The sequence below is a fragment of the Bos indicus genome, chromosome 24 (genome assembly GCF_029378745.1).
Source record: "Bos indicus isolate NIAB-ARS_2022 breed Sahiwal x Tharparkar chromosome 24, NIAB-ARS_B.indTharparkar_mat_pri_1.0, whole genome shotgun sequence".
Lineage (NCBI taxonomy): Eukaryota > Metazoa > Chordata > Mammalia > Artiodactyla > Bovidae > Bos > Bos indicus.
Window position 1 is genome coordinate 31,595,030 of NC_091783.1, and position 27,170 is coordinate 31,622,199.

Consider the following 27,170-nt stretch of genomic DNA (forward strand, 5'->3'; position numbering starts at 1 on the left):
ATCTGAGAAGAGAAATGGAACCAAGCTATGAAACAATCATGTGGGGGGGAAAAATTCTCCCTTAATTTTTAGAAGGACATGTGAACCAAATTTTAAAGTAATTTTTAATATAACCTCTATTTAAAATAATATACAGTAATTCACTTATGTAGTGAATATTTACTGAGTATTTGTTGTTTTTATTTGGTGTTGTAGGCACAGGGATTAAAAAGATATATAACATGCTGTGTGCGTGCTGCATACTAAGTCGCTTCAGTTGTGTCTGACTCTTTGTGACCCTATGGACTATAGCCCTCCAAACTCACTGTCCATGGAATTCTCCAGGCAAAAATACTGGAGTGGGTTGCCATTTCCTTCTCCAGGGGATCTTCCTGAACCAGGGACTTGAACCCATGACTCCTGTGCCTCCTGCATTGCAGGTGGATTCTTTACCAGTGAGCCACTGGGGAAGCCCCATATAGCACAGACTCAATCATTGTTTACCTTCAGCTGGAAGAGGGTGTTCAGCACACAGTCATCTGATCAGTGTGCCATGGGAGGACGGCATCAGAGACTGCTCAAGGCACTGCAGGAGCACTAACATGGGAGCACCCAGGCCTCACAACAGAGAGGACTGGAACTGTGACTGGAAGCCAGATGAAAGGTGCCAGAGGAGCCACTGGGAAGAGTAAAGGTATTTCAGGAGAGGAGACCACATGAAAGCAAAAGAGACCTCAGCTCATTCCTGGGCCAGCACATCTCTGACTTGGTTCAGAGGATTAGTGTGAAGAAGACAGTAACAGCAGAATGGCTAGAGACCTAAGCATAGATCAGACCATGAAAGATCATACGGATCTGCTGAGGTGTTTAGATTTTATCCAGAATGCAATGAAGTACCATTGAGAGATGTAGAGGAATGACATGGGCTTCCCCAGTGACTCAGTGGTGAAGAATCCACCTGCAAGGCAATAGATATGGGTTTGATCCATGGGTTGGGAAAATCCTCTGGAGGAGGGCAATGGAGAATCCCACGGACAGAGGAACCTGGTGGGCTACAAGTCCATAGGGTTGTAAAGATTCGGACACAGCTAAAGTGACTGAGCATGCAGGCATGCATGACGTGAACACATTGGAACAGAAAGATTGCTCTGGCTGAAGTTAAGATTGGTTTGGAAGGAGTCTTACTGTGATTAAGGAAAGGATCTAGCTAAAATGAGCATGACAAAGCCTTAAGTTAAACCAGATACAAGGATGGCAAAAAAGAGAAAAATTGGGCACTATCTAGATGGTTTGTTCAAGCTGTAGAATCTAATTATATTGAAAGAGGAGGAAAATAGGCTTGCAGATGTGCAGTTTGAAGCACATCTTGATGGAGTTATTTATGAAGATAAGGAGTTCTGGGGAAGGAGACCGTCCGGAGTAGTAAAGGACGAGTTCAGTTTTTTACCTGTTTATTTTAAGCGCTCTTGGTAACACATGAATAAAGAGGCAGAAAACATATTTATGAAATCCTTGAGAGAAAACTGCTCTAGAGCTTTAGATCTGGGGAGGTTTAACATATTGACATGTAGTCCACCTATAGTGTTTGGTCCTCTGTGAGAAGAATAAGGACGAAGACACAAATATGGGGTTAGTGGAGAAAGAGAAATCATCACATTGGATTTACAGTAAAGGAGTAAGAAGAATCCAGACGAGCATAGACCCTCAGAAGCTAAGTTAGCTCTAAGCAATAGAACCAGTAAAATCAGTGCTCCTTCTGTCCACTGAACTTGGGAACCAAAAAGTCAGTGGTGAATCATCCAGGGAAGTTTCTGTGATGGGTTAAGGGGGTGAAGACAGAGTGTGCTAACTTGAAGACAAATTAGGGTATAATTATTTCAGATTTATATCTTTTTAACAATTTTTATTTTAAAATGGGAGTCATTTGCCTAGTTCTTAAGGTGAAGGAATGGAACTAGTAGAAATAGAGCAGTTACAAATAATGGAAAAAAGACAACGAATAGGGTGACATCGTCAGAGGAAAGGAGGGCATAGGTTTCACTGCATTAGTAAAGACGTGACTCTTAGGAAGAAAGTAGATGGTGGGAAGAAATTCCAGACGTTCAGTGTAAAGTTTTCAAAGCTTCCGTTTACTTGGTAAAGAGATGAAAATAGTAATCATGACTATCTCATCAGGAGGGCTGAAATAGTTATGATTATTATTTCCATAGAGATGGTTGTAAGAATTAAATGAGATAATGTAAATAAAGTGCTCAGCACCACTGTTGTGGTTTAGTCACTAAATCGTGTCCAGCTGTTTGTGATCCCAAGGACTGTAACCTGCTAGGCTCCTCTGTCCATGGGATTTCCCGGGCAAGAATGCTGAAGTGGGTTGCCATGCCTCCTCCAGGTGATCTTCCTGACCCAGGGATCAAACCCGCCTCTCCTGTATTGACAGGCAGATTCTTTACCACTGAGCCATGAGCTGAGCACCATAGCTGTGAACTAATGTTGTTATAATTAGGTACCCATTTTCTTTCTGTCTTTGCTTCCTGACCTGGGCCGTCTCATCACTGCCACCATCACACTCCTACCAATGCCATAACCACTTCCCCAGAATTAATCATAGGTGTCCTACAGAGAGAAGGTCAAGTTAGACATAAAGACATCCTTCAGCATTCCAGTCCATGGTTGTATTGATTTCTTTATACTTTGAGGTTCGGCATCACACAGGTTAGCACTTAAAATTTCATCATCTATAAAGTGAAGGATTTAGTCTAGGTTATACTAGTTATTGATAACAAATAACCCTACATCTCAGTGGCCTACCACAACTAGAACTGTTTTTCTAGCTCCCACAGAGTCTCCTGGGAAGAGGAAGGAAGGGGAGGGGGCGCTGGGCAGCTGTCCTCCATGCTCTTGACTCTATGTTTCAACTTTTGTGTCTTTCACCACTGCTAGGGGGCTGAGTGTGTATGATCCCTTCAGATTCACTTATTAAAAATCCAATGCCTGAGGTGATGATATTAGGAAATGGGCCTTTGGGCGGTGATTAGGCCCTGAGAGCAGATCCCTCACGAATGGGATTAGTGTCCTCACGAAAAAGAGTCCAGAGAGCTAGTTTGCCCCTTCCATCTGTGAGGACACAACGAGAAGTCTGATCTGGGAAACGGTACTCAGCCAGCAGTGCTGGCCCCTCGTCTTGGACTTCTGACCTCTAGCACAGTAAGAAATAGGTTTCTGTTGCTCATAAGCCACCCAGTCTACGGTATTTCGTTATCGCAGCCCAAAGGGACTAAGACAACCATGAAACTTCCTCCTTCATTGCTAAAAAGAAAGGAAATGAAGAAGTATGCTCCAGTTCTTTAATGCTTCCACCAATATATGACCCACAAACCTTCCTTTTTTTTTCTCTCTTTTTTGTCAAAGCACGCCACAAAGATCTACCTAAAGTTCAAGGAGCTGAGAAATGTAATTTCCCCAGGAACTCAGAAGACAGGAGAGTCAGAAATATTAGTGAACAGCAGGAATATCTACTACAAGGAAACTGACTAGATAGACTTTAAGGTTCTTCTAGATCCTTTATTTCAATTGTTTCACATGTTTTCCTTTGCAGTAAGGTTGCAACATCCCTGAGTACAAAGACTATGCCAAATACAAGATAGTCAATCAACAATTAAACAAATGACTGATGCTATTAGAATTTAAGGACAAAATGGATCTTCCGTCAAATTGCATCCACAGCCTCAAAAATACATATGTTAGGTTTTGTTTTGAAAGTAGATAAGAGATGTAGTTCCTGTTCTAAAAATGTTTATCCTCTAATTGGATAATAAATTAGGTACATTTTTGGAAACCACTAAGTAACATATACACATGGACAAAATAATTTAGTATCCTTGGCAATGATGAGAAACAGTGCATCGTGGACCTGGGCACTGGTTTTTCGGAGCTACTGACATTTTACTATACTAGTGAGCTCTTTGGGGGTGCCGTGGCTCCTGTGGGATAATGTTTTAGGTTTTATTGCTGTAAAGTGTGATTTGCTACCTCGGATTTGCCTTGGATGAGGAGTAAAGACAGAGGATGAGCTCATTTATGGAGTCAGCTAAGGGGAGTGGCTAATCCAAGAAGGCTGAGTTTCAAAGGGTCAGGAATCAGAACTGTCCCTTCATTCTCTCTTGTAATTTAAGAATAACTCAGGGGAGGGGTGGAGTCCCCAGTGAAATTTTTAAACTTAACAATTGTAACCAAGATCTTTTGTTTATAAAATGCCAACTCTAGAACCATCTTGGGAGGCCGTGTGAATGGACAGCATATATGTGCTTTCATGCATGACAATGAAAGGTGAAAAATGTAGGCAACAAAGAAAATCCTGTGTCTGGGATAATCACCTGCTAGGTATGTTGGGAAGAAGAGGAAGGTCTGAGAGTCATGGTTCCAAAGAAGCGTTGCAGGTCCAAAGGCCACTGTTTTGAAGAAAGTTGTAATAATAGCTTTACCCTGCACCAGATCACGGGCCATCCATCCCTGAAACACTGTACAGCTTGCCACCTCCTCTCTAAGAGGAAACAGTGGTGAAGCAGTCTCAACAAGAGGTCCAAAGAAAATGATCCATGTTGACCAGACAATGCCAGGGAGGATATAACCTAAACCTGAAAACCATGCCAGGAGACAATGAAAGATCTCCCTAAACACTCACAAGAGCTGTATTAATGACAGAAACCAAAGAAAATCAGCTTTATATAACGTGTTCTCTGATCTCAATTGTCTATAGGTTTTGAGATTGTAGGGACAGAAAGATCTTACTCAACTTTGCATCCTCATCATATAGCCCAGCACCTGCCTGGCACATGGTAAATGCTTACGAAGCATCAGTACAATGGACAAATGTATGAGTGTCAAACGGTTGGATGGATGCATGAACTCATGGACAGCTTTGCTCTAAGTGATAGGCTAACGTGAAAAGGCCTGGTTTTAGTGTGAGTCATACTGCAAAGTAACTAGAGACTTTTCACAAGTTCTTTAACCTCTTGAGGCCTCGGTTACCTCATTGGTGGTGTGCAGAGACAGGGCTGGATGATCTTTGGTGTGCCTTTACGCCATTATTATTAGTGGTACCCACATGAACATTTGGCTTCACAGCTAAGTCAGGACACATCAGATATTTATGAAAAGGTTGACATCAAAGACAAACCATGACCTTCTCCCTAAGTTTTTCATTGTTGTTGTTCTTTTTGAGCAGAGCATTGAACTAACTGGATGATCCATTGTCTGAGAGAGGATGGTAATTCTTTTTGGTCCCTACTTGCCATTTGAGCACAAGAAACCAGATTTCATTCAACTTTTGAATTTTCACCAAGTAGTGCTTTTGATGTAGAAATATATGTTTATTTGTTAAATTGAAGTCAATCATATTATTATATTCTTATGTTTTCTTTCCTAAAAAATAAGAGAGCTATTTCTTCTATTTTACCTTCACTCCATCCCGGGACAGTTACAGCTCTCTGATATGGTAGATATACACAGGAGTGACTGCCCTGCCAGGATTTTAGTGCTGGTGAGTAAAGACCAGTCACAGAAACTGCTCTAAGTGGGAACAGAACAATATTTATGTGGCTCAGAGTTGTTTATGGAAAACAGGGTCTCTTTTTCATCTCTCTGACGTGACAGAAGGAGTTCCACAGCCAGGGGCACCTGGCGTCAACTGTAAATTGTTTTCCTTGCTGTCATTTTGAAATACACAGACTGGTAGGCTGGTAGGAAGAGTGTCTGTCTATCACACTGGGGTCGGCAGGAACATCTCTTCCTTCCTCCACCTCGTCTCATGGTGCTCACATCCTCTCCAGGGGCACCAGGATGAGAAGCATTCACTGTACTCGTTCAATTCTCTTGAAGTTAATTTGGCTTTACATACACATCTTAGCAAGGGTCTGGGACCAGGTGTGTGTTGGCTTCATCTCTGACATCAGTAGAGTACGTTTCTGTCCTTCGCTCATTCATCTCCATCCATTCCCTATGGGTAGATTTAATTTCCCGTTTTTAGGAAAAGCAGTTCAGTTCAAGGGACATTTATGTGGGACAATTTATGTGAAAAGCACAGTTGTGGGTACTGATGGGAATATGAAAAGTGGCAGAAACCTAGTCGAGGAGCTCACAATTTGGCATGAAGTCACTTACAGAAATAACTTTAATTAATCTAGCAGGAAGCTAGATGAAGGAAGGCATTAATGTCAACTAGCAGGATTTGGAAAGACTTGTTGGAGAAGAGTCTTTAAAGTAAAAATGTAACTGGAGTTGTTCACACCATGTGTGCTGCATGCTAAGTCACTACGACTCTTTGCAATCCTACAGACCGTAGCTCTCCAGGCTCCTCTGTCCATGGGATTCTCCAGGCAAGAATACTGGAGTGGGTTGCCATACCCCCCTCCACGGGATATTCCCAACCAGGGATCAGACTGACATTTCTTTCATCTCCTGCATTGGTGATCGGGTTCTTTACCACAGGGAAGCCCTGTTCACAGGTAAACTACTATATTAGTAGTTTTAATAGCCAGGTCCTGGGAACTGTAGGCGCTGACAAGGTCGGACACCCAGAATTTGAGGACAAGTTCACAAAATAATTTCCTCTTTAACTGAAGGAAATGGAATGAGCAGCAACAATAAAAAGGTTCTGCTTTTGCAGAAGTTACCCACAGTCTGTAGTTGTTTCACTGTAAATTAGGCATCTCCTAAATCCTATCTCAATTAGACTGTTTCTCAAATCAACTTTCAAAAACCATGGTCTATAAACATTAAGTCTGATGTCATAATAGGAAAGTGAAGGGTCTGTTTGGAATCCAGAAAAATTAGAGGACAAGAATTAACTAGAGCTTTTCAGGTTTTGTCTTGGGCAGTTATCCAAGAAAAGTTTCTAAAATAATGTATGTAACTCGTTTTGTTGTTTTTGTTCAGATGCCGTCATGTCTGACTCTCTGCGACCCCATGGAATGCAGCATGCCAGGCTTCCCTGACCTTCACCATCTCCCAGAGCTTGCTCAAATTCATGTCCATTGAGTTGGTGATGCCATCCAACCATCTTGTCCTCTGTCATCCCCTTCTCTTCCTGCCTTCAATCTTTCCCAGCATCAGGGTCTTTTCTAATGAGTCAGCTCTTTGTATCAGGTGGCCAAAGTACTGGAACTTCAACTTCAGCATCAGTCCTTCCAATGAATATTCAGGATTTATTTCCTTTAAGATTGACTGATTTGATCCCCTTGAAGTCCAAGGAACTCTCAAGAGTCTTCTCCAACAGCATAGTTCAAAAGTATCAATTCTTCTGTGCTCAGCCTTCTTTTTGGTCCAACTCGCACATCCGTACATGACTACTGAAAAAACCATAGCTTTGACTATACAGACTTTAGTTGGCAAAGTAGTGTCTCTGCTTTTTAATATGTTGCCTAGGTTTGTCATGGCTTTTCTTTCAAGAAGCAAATATTTTGTTTAGCTCAATGAAAATAGTTCTTAAAAACTTCTAAGTCTCTTTGTTCTAATTGGTTCAATTATATTATGTTTTACAGTCTTGTTTTCCTCAATTTCATAATTCTCTGTGATGAAATTGTGTGTGGGTCTTTGTTCTAATATATCAAGGTATGAGTTATCCAATACATACAAGTGTTATATTGAAGTATTACATATAGTATTTTCCAGATACTTTCATCTACAGATAAATAAACCAAACCAAACCTATGAAGAGATCCTGAGCTAACTTAAAGGGGAAACATTAATACACTATATTAAATTTTCGGCTAACTATAACATGGTTTTCCAGTGGAGTATAAATCTGTATTTTCATGTATTTTTGCACCCGCCCAATGGATTGCCTCAGCTCAATCTCTTGTCTCACATTAGTACTATAACACAAGGGAGTTTCTATCTTATTCAAACTCCTGAACAGGCAAAAAAAAAAAAAAAAATTGCCTAAAGAACATAAAATTGCCAACAGTTATACATATTGATGAATCAAGGAGTTTGAGTGAAGCTCACATAAGCAATGAAATTCAGAGTTAAGGTTAAAATTCATTACTTAACACCCAAGGTGCCCTACAGGGATCTCAAAACTGTGGGTGGTCTCTTATTCTGTATGTGCAGAAACTCTAGGCTGTGAGAGCGGATATTCAGAAGTTTTAGGTTTCATTTTGACTTTGTTCATTTGAGCAAGTGTAGTGCTTCAGGTCAGTGCTGTGTTTAAAGGGTGTTGGTATGGAATGTGGTCCCTCCCCCATCCTTCCTTTCTTCCTTCCTTCCTTCCATCCATCCATCCATCCATCCAACCATCCATCCTCCCTTCCTTTCATATCTTAACTAGCTTTTTCATGCTGCTCCAGGGAAAACGAATGGAGTTGCCTTGGGATCTTGAACAACACTCCTGTGTATGCTGCATAAATTTCTTTTAGCTGCAGGTAAACCAAAAGTTATGTTAAGTGAAAAAGAAAGGTAACAGCTGCTGAAATCTTTTTTGCTAGCCCACGGAGACTTCGTACCGCATGTTACAAGCTGATGGGCAAAACCTTAACCTCCTCTGACCTGTAAAGAGGAGGAAAAATCCTCAACCTCTTTTTCAGGGGTACTATTTCCTTCATAGTTAAAAAAATGTGGGAGATGATTTTTCCCTCTCTCTTTTTTTTCTGCTATTTGTCAAGGAGAATGATCTAGCAGTAAAAGAGTAAATTGAAAGGAACTCAGGTAGAAAAGGCCTGAGTGCTGGGAATGCAATTTTACAAGACTCGTTTCTTTTACTCTGTGTTTTTCTCCTTGAAGGAGATAACTCGATTTTATACTTTACTGTCTTATTAACAGAATGCATTTTGGAACCCTGCCACCGCTAACAGTATCAGAAGGATTTAAGGCTGCTGAAATACACTTGAAGATTTAATTCTGCTGACTTCAGCTTGGATCTGGAGTAAAATCTAACCATAGATTAAGTGTTTAGCACTGTATATTGCGAGTGGTGCTTCTGGTCATAAATACTCATGTCTATTTCTGTTTCAGACAGCTCTCCACAGGTTTCCCACTCAGCACGGCACACTATGCTTGCTTCCCAAATGAGGTTATTCTCTATAAGGCTACCCCTTCTATAACTCTTTTTATAGACTCAAGCCTCTGCTCTGTTGAACAATTCATTACAAACTCCCTGGTGTGCTTTGCGATAACAAACACTGGGTTACTGAGAAGAGCCTTCTAGAGAGGGAAGTCTGTATTTCCTTCCAGACAATATTTAATCTCATAGCAGCACTGACTAATAAAAGGAGAAGATCAATATGAAGCTGTATTGCTAGGATGAAAATTTACTAACACAGTCATTCATATCACAAGAACATCTGGTTAAAGCTTCAGGGCTCCCTTACTTTCTTAGTTATGATTTTATGAGTCTCTCCAGACTCCTTTTTAGGATTTTAGCAGGCATTTATAGCGGGCTGGACATTTTAATCTTTTTAATGTGGTTATCTGATCTCCGCTTGGCTTTCTTACACTGACTGGTCATCTTCTCCAGTTCTCGCTTATTGCACTTGAATCAAGTTATGATAAGCTCACCCTATAACAGCTTCCAGTCCTAAGCGGGTCTAACTTCATGTAAGCGGCCTCCTGAGCTGCTATTTATGGTCATTTCTGTGAGGCACTGTCTTTAAAACCTTGGCATTTAGTGTCTTCTTCCTCTCCCCATGACTTAGAATACATAAGGACTATTATAAATCATATAGCCAGGCCTGTAGATACACTCTTTGCTAGAAGAGATTTCTGAGGCCTGAGGGGCAAGCTGAGGAGTTCTGGTTTATGGCCCTGAACCAGACAGACACGTGTGAGGTTGACTGAATGACACGGTACCTGTGAGAGTCCAGCACGATCTTCCCATGGTCCTCCACGTGGTGGCTTGGTGAGATGCATGTCTGTGGTTGAATTTGCTTGTCTGCTGTGTATGAATCAGAATTTGGTCCCTTCAGGAGACATATTGATTTAAAAGTGGTAGGTAGATGGAATACTAAAACCCACAATGTAATTCAACAAAATGACCTAGAGTATAGAAGATAAATGTAAGCACAGTCTGACATGTAACGTTTTAACAAACCTGGACACCATGACACTAGAGGGAGAGGAGGTGTAATATTTATGTTTATGCAGCTACTATGTGCAGGTCCCTAACATACATTGGCATATTTAATTTTACAGCAGTCTGAGGTAAATATTATTTAAAGTAGGATTTTTTTTTTTTTTTTTATTGAACACCCAGTATAAATCAGCCACTGGAACAAGTGCTTAATACGTTTGTTATTTCATCGGTTCCTCATAACAATCCAAGGAAGCAGGTGTTAGTATTACTCTCATTTGGCAAGTGAGGAAGTTGAGTCGTAGACTCAGTTACCTGCTTCTGCCAAATAGCCAGGCGGCACGGGGATTCTAACCCGGTGTGTCTAACTGGGCTGCCTTTCCATACCATGAGCAGCAGCCCCTCAGTGACTAAGAAAATACATAATTAGATACAAGTTATCATCCTAAAATCTTATAAAATGCCTTTGTCATTTTTCAGTAATGCCAGGTCATCTAACTGTTGAAACAAAGCACATCGAATCCATTTCAGGAGATATGAGTTACCACAGATCTTCAGATCAGAGAAGGAACTTATCTATTCACTTAGCTACACATTCTTCAAGGAGGAAATTGAATTACAGTTTTAACTTGATTACTTTACTTTTTCTTACCTGGGCAAAGGAAAGTAGTCATACAGGTGCCCTCTCTCTCCTCCTCCAAGGATGACTTGGACAGGCTGAGAACAAACCCCTTTCCCCTTCCACCCCCACCCTGTAGTCACCACATGCCAGATAAAATGGAGCAAATATTCGCTGCAGATGGGGTAGCCTCGTCACGCATCCTTTCTCAGAATTGGATGCCCTGGCAGAGAAGACAATCTAAGTAAAAGTGAAGTAATGTTCAAAAGTGTAACTTAAGCTCTTCCCAATGTGAGTCAAGCACATTGGACCCTCTCCACTTTCTTGGCGCCCATTAGTAGCTCAACTGTTCTTCCGTCACTTTAATTAGCTCAACTGTCGCGGACCAGAGGGCTGGCTGGAGGGCAGAAGACACTTCTCGGCTGCGTTCTGAGGAATAGTGTGGCTCAGAAACACTCAGGGGCTGACCTCCTACACAGGGCAACATTCCCCAGTAGGGTGGCAAAGCAGTCCGCTCTGACGTGGAGAGTTTGGAGTCAGAGAGGGCAGAGAAAGCAGAGCAGAAGCCAAAGACAGCAGAGCTCCTGGACAGAGAGACAAGAGCATTCAGAGAAAGAAGAGTATGTTAGAATGGGCTCCTCTGAGTTCTCACCTCACCCATCCCCTGTCACTGCCCAGGCGGTCGGGTGATGACACATTCCCCTTGAAACAGAGCCCAGTCTCCCCGACAGCTGTGTCCAGAAGGCCATCAGGGCCAGGTCCTGGCAGCTGGGGAGCCTCCGTTCCACTAGCTCCCGCCTGGAGGCACCTTCAATACCAAAGAGAGGAACGCATGGATAGAGTTTCTACGCTCTAGGACTTGACCAGGGCTTCCAAAGACTGACTCATAAGGACACACATATCACACAGAAGGATTTTCCTTTTCTCCAGCTAACACATCGCCCCATCCCTTATGTGTCTGAAGAAGGAAAGAAGAAAAACCAGCTGTGAGTTTTTCTCTGAGGGGCATTCTTTCAGAACTGGAAGTGCTCCTGTTGTATTCCTTCCATGAAGCCACACTGAGAAATCCTGTCGACATTACAAAAAAGTCCACATGGAAGGTTCTTTGTAATTGTTATTTTTCCTGGATTAGGGGTGGTCATTACGGTGGGTAGAAAGCACAAGATAACTACCCTCAAGGGCTTCTACTGCTTTTAGCAACAAGACCACTGTCTAACACATCTCAGTAACAATGTGACAGTCATCCTGGAGTTCTAAGTATCTTTCTTATGACTTCTGTCACTGCAAGGGGGATGGACCACAGGCCTGGAATCAGGCAGCCTGGGCTCCAATTTAGCTATAATATTTAACACTAAGAACATATTTGGACAAATAAAGTAAGTTCTCTGCATAGATGAACTCACTAGTAAAATGGCACTAATAAGGCTAACTCTACAGGGTGACCAAATTGGATAACGTAGGTAAAGTTCCTTGCTCCCTCTGTGGGGGGTTTCATAATTAATAAGAGTAACGTGTTGCATTCACTATACTGGTGCCTACACAAATTTCTCATGTTTGCCTCTTAGAGGGAAGCGCTTGATCTGGGTTCTTTCCAAGTGTTGGATACAAAAAGCCCCCTGTTCTGAGAAGTATGGAAACACTTCTTTCCCTTTCCCAGACACTGTTTGCTCTGCATTGCCTGCTCAAAACATCTGGCCCCTCTTGTCCCATGGCTTTCCCTGCCTATTAAGGCCAACCCCCATCACGTGGCACTTCCTGTTGACCTAAACTTCTTAACATTATTATTATTCACCTTAACACTTGAAGATGATTAGAGCTGAAAGGGTGAAAACAGAAATGAAAGTTGAGCTTTTCTTTTCCAGCAGCTAATTTGATTCCCACAGCACTGGGAAAAAAGTTTTTTGTTTTTTTTTTTTAAGAATGAAGGAAGCATTGATTATTTTTAAAAATTTCCCACCCTGGCTCAAGATTAAGAATTCAGTAAAAGAAGGTATAAGGACGTGGGCACGTAGCAAACTACTCTCAGTGGACGAATGGGGTCATTCCTTTATCTGGAATGTTCTTCTGACCAGGTGTCCACACACAATTACACAAACTCCGGTTTGTCTTCTGCGAGGAGAACACAGTTCGTCAGCAATTCAGGGGCTTGGTGCAAAAGTGTATTGCTTGTTTCCCACACCCAACCTCAGTGGTTCCTCCAAGATAAATTGCTGGAAGTAAAACTCTCAGTAAAGAGGAGGTCTGAATGGGGAACCTAAGAAACTTCAGCGTTTTTTTTTTTTTTTTTTTTCCGGTCCACCCTGACTATCCTTTGCTGTGGATTAGGCCACTGCTTATTACAAATTCAAATCCTATCTATATATTGTTCATGGTTCCTTTGTGTCATCAGGAAATTAAAGTTTGCAGCTGGCCCCTTCATCTTGGCTAATCATGCGGACATAAAGTCTTTAAAGACCCTCGGAGTGGCCCCTGCGGGGTCCCCACTCAACACTTCTCTCTGGCAGGACATTGTTCTTCAGCTGTGTTTTCATCCTCTGCCCCCTTTGGTATTAAGCTCCCGCTGCTTTGAGCCCCGACATCAGACTGTCGTACGTCATTTTATCATGGCCGGTCCAGCACCCCACAGGAAGCCGTGTCCCCATGCTGAGCCGTGCGGCCAGTTGGAACTGTTTTAAGGGTAGCCAGGACCTCCTCTGGCTTCTGAGGGTGGCAGTTGCATCCTGAAGATCCACATGGGGAGCGGGGGTGGAGCAGAAAGGGGTCCCTGACTTCACTAGCCTGGTGAAGGGTTTCAAGTCACACTTGCTCAGAGCCGAAAGATGATAATTACATGACCCTGGGAGGGGGGACCCAGGGCCACAGCAGGGCAGCTGCCAATTTGCCAGCTCCTCGCAAATTGATCTGACGCGCTACAAAACCCTAAGTCTCTTCTCAGGGATCATTTAATATCCGGCAGAGTTTACACCTGGTTTCTGAGATTCCCTGAATTAATTGAATTCTCATTAGAATACTTCCTGCCTTCCCCTTCCGCCCCATCACTGCGTCTAACCCAAAGTTCACAGGGGAGTGACCGGGCTAACCAAGTCAGTGTCCCTGGCCGATTTAGTTCCCACACCACTGTGTGCTTGCCCCCCTCCCCCAGGGACCCCAGCTCTGCCATCCTTACAGGGGGATGGAGAAGTCTTCTACTTGTCTCCTTTCTGAAAGTTACATGTTGTCATAAATCTAAGGCATTTTTACGGTTAGACTCAGTGTTGTATGTGTGTGCTAATTGTATTATTTGTGTTGTCTTACACTGGGGCTTCCCAGGTGGCGCTCGTGTTAAAGAACCCACCTGCCAAGGCAGCAGACATGAGATGCGAGTTTGATCCCTGGGAAGAGCCCCTCGAGGAGGAAATGGCAAACCCCTCTAGTACTCCTGCCTGGGAAATTCCATGGACAGAGGAGCCTGGTAGGCTACAGTCCATGGAGTAGGAAAGAGTCAGATATGACTGAAGCGACTTAGCAGGCGCATACAACACTGAGATGCATGTCCTTACTTTCTTTTATATGTTCAGCAATGTTTTCTCTTTTCCAAAGGCCATATTTTCTTTTGACGTATCACTGGTTTTAGATCCTCTGTTCCCTTTAGCTCACTGGAAATTGCGGGTGTGTTTGTCTGGCACATTATGATAAATATTTACCGCCCAGGAGGTCAAAAATGCTTCAAAGTTGATTCCACACATATGTACTGTGCACGCACTGTACATTTGTAACCATATCCACCGTACATCCATTTTCAGATACAGTCCTGCCTTATGTTTACCATCTGGGAAAGTTCAGTGATGTAAACCATTTTACATATCTCCCACAAAGTTGTAACTATTTTATTATGTTGAGGCTAATTTGTTCTTCTTAAAGAGATCTCATTTCATTTCTGATTTGCCTTGGGATTATATCCCATTTACACCAGACATAGTCTCATGGTGACATCACCCTGGCTAGAAACTGGAAGGAAGAATGTTTATGGCAGGGGAATATTACACCATATAATCATCAGATTTCTAAGGCAGAAAGGCCCAGGAAGGGAAACCCCAAAGATGGACAGTGAGACTTCTTTTTGACTTGGTAAAAACACACTCATTTTCTAACATTCATCTCAAGGGTCACATATTCTTTACCTTCTAACACACCTCTCCCCACTCCTTACAAATCCTGTGCCTCTGTCTTCTAGCAGAGCACCCTCACTGTTTTATGAACAAACTTATTTATGTATCTTCACCTCCAGTCAATGACAGCTGTCTGAGATCAGGAAGTGGGGGAAGCTCAGAATTATGCTCTCTTTGGTCTTCCCTGGTGGCTCAGATGGTAAAGAGTCTGCCTGCAATGCGGGAGACCTGGCTTCGATCCCTGGTTCAGGAAGATCCCCTGGAGAAGGAAATGGCAACCCACTCCAGTATTCTTGCCTGGGAAATCCCATAGACAGAGGAGCCTGGTGAGCTACAGTCCATGGGGTAGTGAAGAGTTGGACATGACTGAGCAACTAATACTATATACTATGCCTTACCTAGGAGAGTGGTTCTAGATTGAATAAATGAGTGACTAAGTACATAAATCTCCCCTGTATCCCAAACTGAGATATGACCCTTTCTAACACCAGATCAGAGGCCAGGAAGAAGATTATAACTGCATTGAATCATTTTTTCTCCCCATCCACCCTTCACAAGTGTTCTCCAAGCTCAGGACACTCTTATCAACTACACAATCTCCCGCGCAAACCCTTACTCACTCCTCTTCATTTTCTGGTCTCAACTTAAATGTCACTTCCTCAAGGAGGTTTTCTCTGACTCCCTAAAATAAATTTGGTCTTTTGGGCTATCCACATCCCATGGGGACAACATGTCTTGGTAACACAGCATCAACACATGGAATCATTGTGGGATAAGAGGGTCAGGCTGCCTCCTGCAGGCAGAGGAGAGCTGCGTCTGGGTGAAGCTTTCCTAAGGAGGGGAGGGGGCAGGGAGGGAGAGAGACTAAGGGGGCGTGATCAGCTCCTTCTTCCTCTCTTGCCAGACACACAGTTCACTCCTCTGCCCCTGGGAGAAGCATAAGGCCTGGGGAGAAGGACCAGAGATGTGCCTTTTAATCCCTTGCTGAATGGGAAACCCATCTCTTTGTGGAAATATCTTCTCCCCTCCCCCTGCTCCAAGCAGATGGCTGATTTAAAATATAAATTCACTGTTAAAACCTTCATTAAGGCTGAAAATATATTTTTTGATCCCCACTGTGCCCCTGAACCTAACAGAGTGCTTGTCACACAGTAGCTGCAATAATTTATCAGTGGAAGGAAGGAAGGGAAGAAAACAATGTTTCTTCATTCCACACTTACCATCAACACCAGGAGTACTACAGGGATAGATCTATTTTAGATTTAAGAAAAGAAGATAGAAAGGCCACACTCACCATCAACACCAGGAGTAGTACCGGGATAGATATATTTTTAGATTCAAGAAAAGATAGAAAGGACTATATTAAATTTAACTGATTTAAGAAAAACAAAAGCAATAGGGTCCTCTCTACCACACACACACACACACACATGCACACACAGATACACACAAACACATACACAACCTATAGGAGGCATCATTCCTATGCTGTGGGTTCCATGCTAGGCACAGAGCTGCCTTCTCAGCAAGCTACCTAAGGGGAGAAGTGATTGTCTTTAGAATCCAACTATTTAAAAGTTGATGATACTGGTGGTTCCAAAGTCTTGACCACAGATTCTAATGTGTTTTTATGTCTATTTCTATTGAGTATTTTTTTTTTCCATTATTTTAACTAACATGATTTAAGCCCTCACTGTATGTAGGATCCCTCTGCTGGGTTCAGGAGTAGGCTTCTGTCTGACATGGTCCTTGCTCTTAAGAAGTATACTACCTAGCAGAGGGGGTGGACAAGAAAACAGGCTGTTGTAATGAAGTGCAATTCGTAGTTCAGTGTAAATGCAGGAAGACCAGAGCAGGCCCAGAATTGTGGATACCGGAGACCACTTCCCAGAGAGAGGGAAATGCTTAACCTGAGATTTAAAGTTGGAAGAGAAGAAGTCAAAAGTAAGGGGAAAGGAGTTCTTAGCAGAGAGAATGACAAGTACAAATACCCAGAAGGGAAAAGAAGACACACGGCATGGAGGGAAGTGGAAAGTAGCTCTGAGATGCTCAGGGGACTGGTCTGCCAGGGGATGGGACTGCCACTTCTACCTCTATACAGAAACAAAGCTGCATAGTCAATCTCATCCGAGCTCAGGATCCCTATGGAAATGCGCTGAAAGGCTAAAGCAAGTCCTTCCTTTCCTGGAAGAAATTTCCATAAGATCTCTTTGACCTGTAACCAGAGGAGTGCTGCTGCTCAAGCAGGTAAGGTAGGGGCAAGCAGAGCAGACCTGGGACTTTTAGCTAAACGTCTGTGACATGTAACAATCCTGGCTTCCAAGGACTCCTCCTGGAGGAGCCTGGCCTTTCTGCTGTCTTCCACTCTGCTTTACTTCTAGCAATCATAGTTCTTTTGAATCACATGGCATTTGAGCACATACCATTGGCCTCCCAGCCAACAGCCATCCTCTACTTTCTCCCTTGGGACCAGACCTCCTTGGTATTTACCGCTGTGGAGCTGGCCAGTGCTCATGGAAGGATGAGCCCAAGGGGGTGAACGTTAAATGATCCAAGACTCTGTGGGTCTACATCAAGGGACTGTGAAGCAGTCTTTCAATTAGACACAAAGGAGGCGGGGGTGGGGGGACGGGTCTGCTGGGTTTTCTCGAGAAGCTATACAAGGCAGAGAAGTTCCTATATTTTCTTCTGAAGTTGCCACTTGCCTATGACACCTATGGCATTTGTACTGGTCCAGGAGGTAGACTGGCCCAGGAGGAAAACATAATGCTCTGAAGATGACAAAGAAGAAAGAAGAGAGAGCCTTAGTTCTTTCTTGTTTTTCCCTTGTAGAATTTTTTAAGTTGGAATATAGTTGACAGACAGCCTTAGTCCTTGAAGTTATAGCTGAACCAACCAGCCCTGGAACCATTTTAAAGAAAGGGAAACCAAGATCCGGTGGGGTAAGAGATCTATTGTTGGCTCCATAGATAGAGAGCCATGAACAGAAACCTTTAACTTCATATCTAGGCTGTTTCTCACATCTTGCCACGTCTAATCCTGTGGTGCATGGCTGCTGGTTTCCCGGATCTTTAAGAAAGATTTCTGTAGGTACTGATGGAAACCCACGAACTTAACACCAATAAAAAAGGATAGGGTCATGCAGAAGATATATTTAGATAACTTAGCCATTTGGTATCTCTATAATTGAGTGTATGGAAATATCCACTCCCCTTCTCCTTAGACGATGTCCTGTGTGTCGATTCTATTTATTCATTTCACACCTACTTTGCTAAACACTGGAGATAATCTGGTGGGTAAATCAGACTATCCTGTCTCATGATCCTGAGTTTAAAACATCACCATTTTCTTGCTGCTTCTGTAAAGTTGAACCTTCTTCCTAAAAAGGGAGAGAGATCTCAAGGTCAGAAAGCAGAAATAAAGAAGGAAGGGACCTACAGCTAAGGAAAGAGAGAAAAGTCCATTTGGTCTGAGCCAAGCAGTAGGAGACGAGAAGGCTAAAGCATTGGTCCCTTCTGATGTGGCTTTGTCCCCAAGGACCCCAGGGAAAGGAGATTGAAAAGTCGTCTTTCCTTGCCAGGGTTTTGTTTGCTCCTCTGGGACAGGGATAATTTGGCACTGTTTTAAAGCTTTTGGGAAATAATGAAGACTTAAGTGTAGATGGAAAGAGACATGCCCCAATCCCTAGAAGATGAGGATAGATTGAGTGCCAATGGCAGAGTCCCAAAGGAACTATTGTAATAGGCTCCAAGTTTAAGGTAAACAAGTTAAAATTTATATTTGGGAACTGATTCCCTTGAGACTTCAGATTTCCCTGCAACTCCATTCATGGGTGGAATGTACCCTAAGGCATCTGGGAAACTCACATTCCCTTACTCTATGAGGCTAGAAAGACTGCGTCCTGGTAGCACATTGCTTAAGACCATCTCAGTGTTAAGACTGGTTTAAACAGAAAGATTCACTGTGAATGTTCATTAAGTCTATTTTTGGTCAAATCTGTTGTTGTTCAGTAACTAAGTCATGTCCAGCTCCGTGACCTCATGGACTGCAGCACACCAGGCTCCCCTCAGTTCTGTTGTTATTCAGTGGTGTCCGACTTTTTGTGACCCCACGGACTGCAGCATGCCAGGCTCCCCTGTCCTTCACCATTTCCCTGAGTTTGCTCAAATTCGTGTCTACTGAGTCAGTGATGCTGTGCAACCATCTCATCCCCTGTCACCCCTTCTCCTTTTGCCCTCTTTCCCAGCATCGGGGTCTTTTCCAGTGAGTCAGCTCTTCGCATCAGGTGGCCAAAGTATTGAAGCTTCAGCTTCAGCAAGTCCTTCCAATGAGTATTCAGGGTTTATTTCCCTTAAGGTTGTCTGGCTTGATCTCCTTGCAGTCCAAGGGATTCTCAAAAGTCTTCTCCAGCACCACAATTCAAAAGCATCAATTCTTCAGCACTCAGGTTGAATCTGGTCTTTTGATAATTCAGAAACTTACTATACTTGGGCCTCTCTCCTGAGAAATAGGAGCAGGTGTTTACCTGGACCAATATCCAGGTCCAGAATTGTTACAGCCCTAGTATACTGTTAAGCAGTATGTATAGGGTAACCTCTGTTCCCAAGCTAACATTTTAAAAGGGATTAAATTACATGAAAATAAACACTAAGAGCATTCTTAAAAAGGAAGAGAAGTCTTTGAAGAGAAATCTGAGTACAGAGGTGGGAAAGACACCTTGCTTTGTAGGTCATGATAGAAGTAGATGTGAGTGCATGATGGCATACTTAAATGTTCTTGAGGTCAAGAGGAAATACTCTGGAACCAGGCTACTAGGCCACTAGCTAGTTTTGTGATATGGACAGGTTCCTAGCATGTGTATCTTCTGGTTTCATTGTCTCTAATGTGAAGGGATGACCATCTCTGTCTCCTAGACTTGTTATGGGGATTAAATAGGTTAGTACATGGAAAGCACTTAAAACAGTATCAGGTATATATCAGTTCAGTTCAGTTCAGTCTCTCAGTCGTGTCCAACTCTTTGCGACCCCATGAACTGCAGCACCCCAGGCCTCCCTGTCTATTGCCGACTCCTGGAGTTTACTCAAACTCATATCCATTGAGTTGGTGATGCCATCCAACCATCTCATCCTCTGTCATCCCCTTCTCCTCCTGCCTTCAATCTTTCTCCGCATCAGGGTCTTTTCAAATGAGTCAGTTCTTCGCATCAGGTGGCCAAAGTATTGGAGTTTCAGCTTCAGCATCAGTCCTTCCAGTGAATATTCAGGACTGATTTCCTTTAGGATGGACTGGTTTGATCTCCTGGCACAAGCACATGTTAAGGAATACGATCTTTACTTCGAACCAGGTGAATGTTGTCTCCTTTTCCTCCCACCGTCTCTGTCAGTTGCCCCTCTTCTGAGGCCCTGTGCCTTTTGTCAGAAGGGTGGAACCAAGAGGTTCATCTCAATGTATTGCTCCTTGTGACAGCTTTGGTCTTGGTATCTGGAGAAGATGAAGGCATCAGTCACGCTGGGAGCAGACATACTTCCTGACTCCTCAGAGGCACACAGTAAATACTTGTTGACTAGATCGAGGTACCATCCTGGTGGAACAAGGGTGGAAACTGCTGAAACCGTAGCCAGGAAATAAAAATGACTTGATGCTCAAAGCTTGAAAGGCAAGATAATCAGAGATCCTCTTCAAACCTCTCATAATTACAACTGTTGTTTATTCACTGATGGAGGGGCTAAGAAGAGAGTAAGAGGGAAAGTAGGGGAGCAAAGCCATGAAAGTCAAGGGGGAATAAAGGACTGGGAGCTGACATACCTTGAGTACCTAATAGATGCCAGGCAATGAGCATAGTATATATTTTACTGTAAATCTGATACCAGTCCTACCAGATAAATATTAGCATCCACATTGTATACAGGTTAAGTGTCTTGTCTAAGATCACCCTGTGGTGAGCTGCAGAGTCATGTGTGTGTGACTTCAAAGCCCTTGAGCTTTCTGTTTCACCTCACTAACAGTTTTCTCTCAATTCTTCAGTGTGAACTGGAATATTGAGCTGAGGGCCTAGATGTTCTACAGTTAGACAGGATGACAAGGGCACTGAGGTATTCTTCCCTTTTCCTTAAGGACTGAATTGGGACTTATTCAAACTTGGGCTCCACCCCACTTCCTCTCCCACCATCGCCCCACTTCCAGCCCATGCAGGTCCACATTTTCCAATTCAACTGTTTGTGCCCAGTAATTACTCATACTTCCTCAACTATATATTTTTTTTTCCAAAGCTGTGAAAAACAAGCATCAGATGCATTTCTAACCTGCAGTGTTTTCTTGGGTTCCAGGCATATTAAAGTTTACTCTGGATTCCGTTAACCCTGCCACGTGTTTGCTTAGTCGCTCAGTCTTGTCTGACTCTTTGTGACTAGCCCACCAGGCTCCTCTGTCCGTGGGGATTCTGCAGGCAAGAATACTGGAGTGGGTTGCCATGCCCTCCTCCAGAGAATCTTCCCAAACCAGGGATCAAGCCCAGGGCTCCCACATTGCGGGTGGATTCTTTACCATCTGAGCCATCAGGGAAGCTGAAGAACACTGGAGTGGGTAGCCTATCCCTTCTCCAGGGGAACTTACCAATCCAGGAATTGAACCAGGGTCTCCTGCATTGCAGGTGGATTCTTTACCAGCTGAGCTACCAGGGAAGCCCACTGATAAATACCAACAACTCTGCCTGGTGCCTGACTACCATACTCCTCAATGCCATTGAGTGGATAACTGGGGATAACTTCAAGGTTGAGCTCACATTCTTGTTTGCCAAGAGATTCCATGTTCAGTTGGGATGGACAAAGTTTCCTCAGAACACAAGTGATTGGGCTGAGACTTCCCTTAGGACACTTTGGCTATCCCCTCATGGCGGCACTATCTGGCCTTTGTCTTCTGGTCTAAAGCCAGGAACCTGGTTTACAACTGGTTCTCTTCTCTTCCTCCTGTCCCATCCATTCAAAAGGCATTGGTCATTTGAGTCTTCCCTTTCATGTTTCCTAACTACTGTAAAGGCACAAAGCTGCCTAACGTGAGATGATGACACCTGTCTTCAGGTATGCAAGCCCCTTATCCAGCAGCGCTGCCACCTGAAGCTTCAGGGACTTGGCAAAGGGAGTATCCTCCCTACACTGAGCAGCAACATGACCTTGAAACAGCCCTATCACCACGCATTTGGCACTGGCTGTGTTAGTAGCATTCCTTCTCTTGCCTTCCAATTGTAATCCATTTACGTTACAAACACACAGAGAGGGTCATCATGATCCAGTGAAATATAATGCCTCACATTGAATATTGATTAAGGGATAATTTGATAAATCAATCTTTTTTGGCTTTAATTGCTCTTCCTGCATGATTCCCATAGGAAAAAGGAATCATGAATAGTCAACCCCTGGTCTTCGTGGGCTTTTCTAATCTCATAACACAACATTGCATATGGTGCCCTGTCTCCTGCAGAGGGTCATGGTAAACACCCAGCCCTGAGGCTTGGCCCCCTCTCTCTGTATGCCATTATCGGAACTCTAGCGGCCAGATTCCATATGCTGCTTACACTTAAGTTTTCACATCCAGTTTCCTCACCTCTTTAAGTTTTGCCAAGAATACGCTTGTCGTGTCCTTGGGGGAATATTTTAGTGTAATATGTAGAAAGCTACAGTATCAAGAACTGTGTTGGCAAGTCTATGTAGCGTTGAGAAAATTTACCCTATTACATCAAATTGTGGTTATTTTACAGACTGTCAACACCAATGCTTGATTTCTAATGGATGCTTTTCTTCCTTCAAGCTGGGATAAACTCTCCAAAACTCTCATTGGGGCACCATTTCTCACTTTTCTTCCCTTTCTGCTTCTCTCCCGCTGTCACTATTGGGTTTAAACCAGACACACAGTCTTGTCTGCTCATTTTAGGACACTTCTTAATTCCATCACACTGTATTTTTCTTTCACAGCCTCCACCTATTATTTCCAAAGGGAGTCACTCTTCACTGAAGCCATGACAAGGTTCTTTTCCATTGCATTCCAAGGTAAGACTATTGACTGCAGCCTCACTTGCTATCTGTTAACTTTTGCCCTTGGCGTCCAGACAACTCTTTGATTCTCAGGATGCTTGCTGCTGAACTTCCTGTCTATAGTAATGCGCCTGGGGAGTCTCTTGCTCCCCTAGCCTGCTTTTTCCTCCTCCCAGAGCTTCCCTTTCCCTTTCCATGCCGAGCAATTATTCTTATTAATTATTCCAGCTAGCAGTAATTATCAGCAGTACATGCCCCAAGCCACATTAATAACAGAAATCTCTAGGACACTGAGGAGTCAGCTGGGAGGCCCCCTCCGCCTTTTGATTTGCCTGGCACTGCAAGTTGCGCTCTCTGCTTCTACTCATGCCCCTCCCATGTGCCCCTGCTTGCTCTTACCCATCCCCAGCTGCTGCATTCTCCAGCCTGGATAGATGGGTTGATGGTGTGATAAACAAGGGCAGTGTGATCTCGACCTGTGTGGCTATAAGCTCTGTGTAACTCCAGCAGCATGTGAGGCACCTGAACCGTGGCACAACTGAAAGGCATCCTTTGGTAGCATCTAAAGTCAGATCCTCAATGCTCTGTTAATCCTTCAGCAATCATTTGCAACAGTTTTTCCTTTGTGTGTATTCTTACCCTCTGTTCATTTGTCTTGGCCATCATTCGTTAATAGTTTAAAATCTCAACAGCCAGACATTAATGTATTTAAAGGAATGCTCTTGTTTTACCAGAAAATTTTAAAAATCAATTTTCATAAAAGTTCAGGAACATTAGATAATTAAGGAAGTTCCTTTATGGCTACATAGGAAAGTGTATGAATGATGGTCTTTTTTGAAAGCTGCTGAACTAGCTCAGTTTGCCAAAATATTTCAGAGGAAAAGGCAAATGACAAGGAACAGAGAAGGATAGATAGAATTAGTTTACAACAGTGCATATGTCTTCCCAAAGTAATTTTGTGTATTACAATGAATGTGTGTGCTTGAGAAGTGAGATGCTGTGTTTTGCTAGCGTAGCTCCTAACAGCGACTTGGAAACCATCTGCCTGTTGCAATCTTCTTTTTTTAGTCCAAAACAACAAAGTTTGAAACACTTGGATATAGTGTCAACTCTGACTTACTACAATTGCAAACCATCAGCAAGTTTCTAGAGAGGTTGCAAGGCAAGGTGCTAATTTGCAGATGTTATAGCAAAGATCTTATTACTAAACCACTACAGACCACATGTGGCAATGGTAAAAATCAGGTGGAAAAGAAAATTTTCAGCATTGTCAAAACAGTGCTTCTATGAGTTGCTGCCAAGTGAACAACACAAGAGCTAAGCTAGATTTTTTTTCCTGTTTTTCTTTCTTTCTTTTTTAAAGACACTGGTGGAACAAGGAGAAGTATGTGAAACAATCTGGAAAAGATAAAATTCTAAGAGTGACTTAATTTCTTTGAAAGACACTTTGAAGAACAAAAGTAATAGGAAGTATGTCTCATTCTGACACCATGCCTACCTGCTTCCAGCATGAAATACCGATACATAACTGTTGAGACCAGTGGTAAAAATCCAGTCCTTTGCAAATTTATTTAATTTAAATAAGCTTCCCCAACATTGGGGGAATGTGTTCTCTCAGTGTGCTTCATTAGTGTAGCTTACACCACAAAACTGGCTGTATTGAGAAAGATTGCACCATTATCAAATAATTAGGAATGCCTTAGCAGGTGCATACACTTACCTTAGTAATTAAACCCTTGTTAAAACACCAAAATCCAGAGACTTTAAATGGTTACAGCATCCCAAAGGAGGTAGCCCAGAAAGTGATTCTATAAGGTAGCGTCATTTGGGAACAGGGATATTGAGCAGAGTCTCTTTTCCTCTTGGGATACTTACCAAGCACATCTGTGCACATCATGAGATGCAATAAAAATTGCAACGGCAATGCTAAACAAACAGCCACTGCACAAGCCAGGCGCCGGGCAGACCCAGCACCACCCTGCTTGAAGCAGATACCGTGCAACTGGGCTTTCTGTTGCCATTGTTCCAAGGATGGCGCATGAGACAAAGAGGAAATAAGATGAGAATCTCCGAAACCCTTAGTCTTCTCTCCTCACTTTAGGGAAAAAAGGGCAACTGAAACAGTTTCTCAGGAAATACCTTCATAAAACTTAACTGTGAAGTTTTTGACAAAATGCAAATGTTGGTTAGCTTTTACTCCCCATTGGTTTTAAGGAATAGGCCCATGTAAATATGACAAGCAGCCACCAAAAAGCCAACATTCCAAAGCAGTTCCCTAAAATCTCCCTGCCAGCAGTCTTAAAGTGATCCATATAATTACAAATTAGATCCATTTGCTGGGGTCTGGCTGCCTAGGAAAGAGCTTGCCTTCCATATATAAATATAATTGTGATAAATCTGGACTCAGCAGCCATGGGGCATCCTGAAGATGATATCTAGGGGTTGCCATGACAACTCCCTAGAATTCCTGCTGTCTTTTCAAGGTGGAGTTCCTAGGTAAAGCCTGGAAAGTATCCGAAATAAATCATCAGAAGGTAGGACAGCTGGAATTGGTCCATGGAAGAAATCCAAGTATGTGAGTCCATAAGTCCTGTGGTAAGGAGGTTGTCACTTGAGGACAAATTTCCATCACTTTGTGGAATTTAAGCTGAGTATCTGAAGCAGTCAGATTTTTTTTATGGATCTTGGTGTTCCCGAGGCTTGGATACTACGATATTGACACTAATGACCTCCGTCAATCACTGATTTAATCACTCCCTAGGAGCAAAGCTATGGCACCCCATTCCAGTGCTCTTGCCTGGAGAATCGCATGGACGGAGGAGCCTGGTAGGCTGCAGTCCTTGGGGTCGCTAAGAGTCGGACATGACTGAGCAACTCACTTTCACTTTTCACTTTCATGCATTGGAGAAGAAAATGGCAACCCACTCCAGTGTTTTTGCCTGGAGAATCCCAGGGACGGGGGAGCCTGGTGGGCTGCCGTCTATGGGGTCGCACAGAGTCGGACACGACTGAAGCGACTTAGCAGCAGCAGCAGCAGGAGCAAAGCATCCTACACTCCTGAGGACACATATGTCTCAGGAAATCTGTGGACCCAGCCATGTGGCAAAAGGTATTGTCCTTCTGTAAGTGGCAAAAGGTATTGTCCTTCTGTAAGTGGCAACTAGCCCTCTTGGGTGACTGTCTTCATTGCAGTGAATACTTTTGGCCTGGACAGCCTCCTGACACTATCAGTGGGGTTAGGGGGATAACTCTCTTGCTTGTTCTGGTTCTGAGGCTTATCAAGCTGAGCCCTAGTTACACCATTCATTTGTTCTGAGACCTTGGGGGATAAGGGGGATAATACTCTGAGCCAAATTGGTAATTGTGAGCACTGAATAAAACAACAAATGTAAAACACTATAAACACAATGCCTGGCATTTAATAAACAATAAATATCCTCTTCCTTTAGTCCTCCCTGCAAAATATAAAACATGATATAAATATAAGACATATTGTATTAACTGAAGAATCTGTGGACCATCAAGCATTTTATTGAGATTCACTTACTTGGCCACATCAGTACTGGCTGTCCAATTTGCACATAACAGTAATGTAAGTTTTCATGGAGTGAAAGGAAGTGGTAGTTGTTCTATTAGAAAGATCAGAAAGATCAGCAGGCACATAGATGTCATGTGATATTGTAAGTGATAAACAGCTGTGAAGATCAGAGTATTTAAATTGTCCATATCTTCAAGCCATAAATTTAGGAAGGTGGAGGCTCTGCCCTTTTACCCTGAAGTGAAGGGAAGTTTGAAATAACAAAAAAAAGGACTACAGTTCTTTGAAATAATGACATAACTCTGGACTTGCAGGGGATGTTTCTAACATATTATTCAATCAACCAAAAAATTATTTTCACCTGTAAAATAGCACATCTACTAAAACAAGCTGTTTAAAACTTTAAACTATTCATTGAAGGGTAACACGCATATAGAAAATATACTGTGACTTCTTTCTGGATTTTGTCTTTATTTTTGATTTTCTGCAGTTTGAAAATTCTGTGCCTAGGAGTAGGTTTTTGACATTTATCCTGCTTGATGTTCTCTGAATTTCCTAGATCTGTGGTTTGGTGTCTGACATTAATTTGGTGGAAATTCTAAGCCATTATTGCTTCAAATATCTCTTCTACTCCATTCTCCCTTCTTCTTCTGATATTCCCATTATGTGTATGTTATACCTTTCATGGTTGTCCCACAGTTCCTGGATATTCTGTCTTAATTTTTTAATCTTTGTTGTCTTTGCTTTTCAGTTTTTGAGGATTCTACTGATATATCTTCTACCTCAGAGATTCTTT